The following is a 6,376-nucleotide window of genomic DNA, read 5'->3' as shown; positions in this document are numbered from 1 at the left end:
TGATCGGTTCTACGAGAAATTCTATTTATATATATACATAACGTGTGCAATATGTAGTATCATAAAATACCAGCAAACGAAAAAGAATTAAATGGAAAACACAAAATTAAAGGGAAAAAAATCATGAACCCAAAACCCCCAAATCTTTTAGTACCGGTTGGTGTTACCAACCGGTACTAAAGGGCTCCCCGTCCCCGGCGCTGGCTCGTGCCACGTGGTGGCCTTTTAGCGGCGGTTCGTGCAGAACCGGTACTAAAGGGGGGACCTTTAGTCCCCACCCTTTAGTGCCGGTTACAGAACCGGCACTAAAGAGCCTTACGAACCGGTGCTATAGCCCGGTTCTGCACTAGTGGAGGAAGGGAAGAGGGGGGGCTGAGGAGAGGTGGCTAGGGTTGGGAGGAGGGGCGGCTAGGGTTGGGCTCCCCCGGTACGATTTAGACACGCCGATCGCGATGCCGGAACCTTCGTCGCGCTGGCCACCCAGGGTAGGAAAGCACCGTCCGGGGCCGAGCTGTTACGGTCCGTCAAAAACGATGAGGACACGCGCGGGGATCAAAAGACATGTCCATTTTGGATGAGCGGCCATGGATTTGGCTACTACCATTTTAAATCTTTGCAGATGCTACTCCCTCCGTATCAAATATAACACGTTTTTTTTACTTTTATCGATGCTAATCTGGCGCGTTGTGCCCCGCAAAAACTCATACGGCGTGGTCTCACACAAAAACGACTGAGCGCTGTGGCATTCACAAGAACATGCACAATAAATTTGCAATAGCTTTGATTTGAGCATGCAAAATACAAGTATACGTAACCAGTAGATTTATACATGGTTCATGCCTCATGCGTTCATGTCATGCGTTGTACCACTTTCTGTACTCACTCTTAACTTCTTCTATCAATGAAATGATACGCAAGCAAAAAGGAAAGAGAGTGGGAAAGCAACGTCCGGGGCCGAGCTGTTACGGTCGTGGACAACCAGGAGGGGGGAAAAGAGTGGGGATCGAGGAGAAAGCGGACGGGCGTGGGGTCACGACGTCCTGCACGTCGAGCGTGCGGCGGGCGCGGAGTGGCTGCCTCGGCCACTATTCATAGCCGACGTGGATGGCCTGGTTGTGTCTAGCAGGGGGCTCATCCTTTATATGTTCAATTGGTTGATTCTCGTAGATATCTCATGCCTTGACTGGCTGGCGACTTAATTAAAGAAGGTAAGGAGTGATTTTGGGTGTGATACTACCGGCCATTTCTATCACGTACGGTTCGTTGACGAATGGGACTTCAGTATATGCTACTGTAATAAATGGCAAGAGAAAATCAATCGATTTATCTATCCAATCTGAATATTTGTTGATTCATTTGAATCTAATCCAATTGAAGCAGGAGGTATGTCGGTTTTACCAAAGGTGAAACTCCTGGCAAGTCTAGCTACTTCAACCGCCCTCGCGAGGTGCGTCCCGTGAAATCTATTTCTTTCCACGCCTTCCTTTTCCGTCTATCACCCTGTACCCATCATCACAATAAAATGTTTCTGCGACAGAGAGAGGAGATCGATGGAACCTTTTGTGGTACAGCTTCTTTTCCGGGTGTGGCACATGCAGAGGAGCCATGTGGATGGAGCCATCGACAGATCGCGAGATAACTAATTAGCACCTGATTGTGGTCAAACAACGAAACAAGGATTGCTGGCTAGTGCACCGTGTCATCAGCTCAGACGGATAACAGAATGGTGATGGAACTTGGACTGCGCATTGTGAATTTGACTCTACTACTATTAATAACATTATCCCAGGCAAAGTGGTAGCGGTGCGTACGTGTCACGACGCAAAGGCGAATGAAATCGTACGCCCTGCCTGCGTGCAAGAACCACACCAGATCCCAACCAACTTTTTGTACGAACTCAACAGGAAGCTACTGTATTGATCATGGCCGGTGCAGCGGTTGTTGTCACCGTTTTATCCGGATAACGTTCGTGGTGTGGCCGGTTAGTTAATTATGCGAGTAAATTCTGGTTTTTACCCCTATTTTGACATTTTTAACACTAATTACCTCATTTAATGAGATTTCATCCGTTTTACCCCATTTAACAAAAGTTCTGCCATAATTTATCCTGTTTAAAATTTTATGAGCATTCCGACCGGTAGATCCCAAATGTTAGGTCCAGCTGGCATGCCACATCGACGCTTTTTTTCTACCTATTTTTTCTCCTTGCTGAACCGGTCCTCGCAACTTCTCTCGACTGGGACCGGCCTGATGGAGCTTGCACACGTTGCGTCCAACGCACAACGCCCGAGTCGGCCACGCATCATGCTCGCCTCCAGCCGTTCTCGCTTGCGTTGCTCGCACCCAATCGATTGCATCGTCCAGGCTTCCAACCGCACACACCCGTCAGGCTCGCTCGAACCTAGGGTTAGGTATTGTGCGGTAGTGGCGACGACGACGGCGGTGGAGGGTGCTGAGGGGCCGGTCGTGCAATTTCGTACATCCTCGAGCACGGTTGCATGGCTGGAACATCAAGGCAAGAAACGACCCCGTGGAATCCGATGGCTCCGTCAAGCTCGCCGACGTTGGCCTAGTCCTCTGAATTTGATATACTTCAAAAACAAATCATGTACGTGACCCCATTAAGTTGTGCTCAGTTCTTCTTCCTAGTTTGGCGACATAGTAAGGACCCCATCAAGCTGTGCTTATAACTAAGATGTTTATTAGAAGATCACGTGTCTACATGGCACCCTTCTGCAACTGAGGTACGTTGATTTTATGTTTTTTTCAACATTTTGAATATTGACGAAATTCTTTTTCTTCTTCAGTTTGCTGAACCTTTGCCAGAATTGCTCTGAAATCAATTCGTTCGGGGTGATCTCCTCCAGTGGTTGTAAGGCACAGAGATGGAGGATGAGTTTTATGGTTTGTGATAGCTGCTTGAATCCATTGAGGACAAGATGATGCTAATCAGTTTTGACAGTAGTGTGAAGCATAAATACAATCTATTTGACAAAAGAGCATGATCAGGAGATGAATTGACATCATGACCCAAGGAACAAATAGGCAAAAGTAGTCGCAATAACACAAATTTTTCGCATTGTATTTCCATGATCTGTTGCAAATAATAGGAGAATGATCTGTTTTTTAAATGATAGGAGAACACCACCAACTCCAAAAATATTAAACAGGTTAAATTGGGACAACACAATTGGACCTGCCGGTCAGAATGCTCCCAAAATATTACACAGGGTAAACTATGGCAACAATTTTGCTAAATGAGGTAAAACGGATGAAATCCTGCTAACTTGGGTAATTAGTATCAAAAATGTCAAAATAGAGGGTAAAAACCGGAATTTACTCTAATTATGCTCCTGCGCCGTGAAAACAACACGGCTGGCAGCAGAGAAACGTACGCGTTTTTTTCCCGCCGACACGAGGTCACTCTCTGTCGAGTTAGTAATACCATCGAGCAGTTTTCAATGGAGAGAAATAGCGAGTCTTGAGCTAACAAGATTTGGACGGTGAAAGCACAGTCCATGCTTGGCACTTGGCAGCCAAGATAGAAGCTGAGCTCGTCCGGTTGGGAGAGTAGGACACCACAAGGTGCGGGCAGGTGGTTCCTCGCCTGCCTTCTCCCTCAACCGCTCAACTCTCTCGTTGCTAGTTGTGGGCGTGACCGGCGTTTGCGCATGTGCGGCAACAACACTTCTCGAGTTCTCGAGTTCTCGCGTGTCCTGCAGCAACAACAGGAGCAGCTGTGTCTCGCCGAAGCCTCGCAACTAATGGACCAGCCCAAGTAGCTTTGCAGGTTAATACTTTTTTCTTCTCTTTTGTTTTTATTTTCTAAAATATTCTAAATACATACATTTCAAAACATAAATGCACTTAATAATTTAAAAACCACAAATTTGGAAATTGTTAACACAGCGTAAATAAAAATTAGCGTAATTATAAAAAATGATGATAGCAATAAACAAAGATCTTTTTTACATTTAAAAATGCTCACATGACTCAAAAAAGTGTATGTGACATTTAAAAATATGTTTATACAATGTAAAAAATGTTTCGTAATTCATAAAGCAAATGTTTGTTCCATTCAATAAAGTATAGGGTACATTTAAAAAAGTGTACACACTTTCAGAAATATGTTCTTGACAAAATGCTCACCGCATATTAGGAGAATGTTCAAAAACATGTATATGAAAAAAAATTAATCATGTAATTAAAAAAGTTAATTGTGTATAACAATAATGTTTCAGATGTATACCAAAATTTATGACCTGTATGAAAAAAGTTGACATCAAATCATATATTTCCAAAAAATGTTATGTATTTGAAAAATGTTTAACATGTAAAAACATATTTTAAATGTATACGGAAAACATATATTTGAGCGAACCAACCTGTGGTTGGATGGTTAGGTGGACAGTGATATCCCCAGCCCACCAGGGTTCAAGTCCTAGTGCTCGCATTTAGGGGCAGTTCCCACAATCATATCATTACTTTGAGATTTAAGAATCATTTTGGTCAAACATTCAGCTGCAATGTTGAAAAAAAAAGGAAAGAGGGGGTCACCCAGTCTGACCCCCTTAGCAATTTGGAAATAGGGGCCTACTTTATCATTAATCTAAATGGACATGGTGCAATTATGTAAATCTTGTTTTACCCAATTGCGTCATTTAAAATTAAAACATCTAACTTGGTGGCATGCAATAAGAATGTCTCGATTGACCATGTCGTACGCCTTCTCAAAATCAAGTTTAGTTACAGGCCCAGTTGCTTTTTAACATGAGCATGGTGCATTACTCATGTAAAGAAAGAATGTCATCCACAATAGATCGTTTTTTTATAAAAGAATCCTGATGAACACTAAATGGTTTAATAAAATAGGATCCCAACAAGTCGTATCTAGAATATCAGTTATATATGTGGTTTGAGGATGCAGGAAGGGACAAACCTTACTACGCACGTCAACGCATTCAACCAAGTGATCATGGAAATAGGTCGGCTAGAGGTCAAAGCGGGAAGATAAAGACATGACCTTTCTTCTGCTCACTTCATTATATCATAACTGTGTTCATTATATCGGAGCTGTCGTTGTAAGTGAGTTTACTGTGGCATTTCTAGTGCATGACGAACCTGAGCAGAACATTGCTACAAATGGTGTTCAATAACATTATTCTTCTTCCTCCTATGTGAGCATGTGAGGTACCGCTCGTGACAGGTCCAATAACATTATTCTTCCTCCTCCTCATCTGGCCCCTAAACCTCTATGCGATACCACTTTTAAAGTTTCGATGCGCAATGATCAATCTGTCAGGGATGGCAATGTGACTTCTTAACGAGGTTCAAGGCAAAGTCCTAAATTGCCAACACATGACTATGTGGGCTCATCTTAGGTATATTGAATAGATGACAAAATTAACCTGTCGGCCATCTGACAAAATATTCGACCACGGGTCGACAATATGCATGTGAGTTTCGTCTAGCTAGTATATAGTATGTTTTGGCTACCCACATATTAAGTATCATAAGCCGGGAATTACACGTGTACACTTATAACTCTCTAATTACAAGTCCAAGTCCAAATATATGCAAGTCATACACATAGTATGAGAATGGATTTTCAGCACCCGGGTGTCTAGGCACCCGGTTATCACCCCGTCCGTCGAGACAACGTTTGCTCGAGATCTGGACCAGGCCATTTTGCTGTAGTGTCATTAGCAGGTGCTGATTGCATGCAGGTACTGACGTGCGCTCTCTCTGTTGTCCACATGCAAGGTACTGACCTGTCATCTCTCTGCTGTCTACATGCAGGTACTGTAGTGACGTGAGTTTGCCAGGAACTGAAGCAGAGAGACAGAGCGCCGTTGTGCAAGTTTTTTCAGAAGATTAAGAGAGAGAGAGAGACTTGCAGCTGACCCAGAGAGAAGTATCGATTGCATTGCATCCTTTTGAGTGAGAGAACCTGGGACTTGCATGGGATATTTACACAGAGAAAATATTTTCTTTTAAAATCTGAAGAGAGATAGCAGGTGACTGTATGAGAGAGAAATCGGCTTTTTCAGAGAAGTGAGAGAAAGAACGTTTCTTTTAGAAGTGGGAAAGAGAACATGTGTGAGAGAGATGTTATTTTTGGTAAAAGGTATGTGAGAGAGAGCTTCGCTCGTGCATGCGCTGAGCTGCATGTCTGCATGTGAGACAGCTTTTAGCAGTGAGAGACATGGCATGGGGTAAAGTGATGGGACTTGTCTTGTCAATAGTATACCGCTGTTGAAGTTGAGCACCTATATTAGAATAATTATGGCCTGGACACTGCAAATCCTCTGTGGCTTATCAGAATAGGGCGCGAATCTTGGCGGGGCTCAACGCACGGGATAACCGAGGGCCGGGA

The sequence above is a fragment of the Triticum aestivum genome, chromosome 2D (assembly GCF_018294505.1).
Source record: "Triticum aestivum cultivar Chinese Spring chromosome 2D, IWGSC CS RefSeq v2.1, whole genome shotgun sequence".
NCBI classification, from domain to species: Eukaryota; Viridiplantae; Streptophyta; class Magnoliopsida; order Poales; family Poaceae; genus Triticum; species Triticum aestivum.
Note: the sequence above shows the minus strand (reverse complement) of the source record.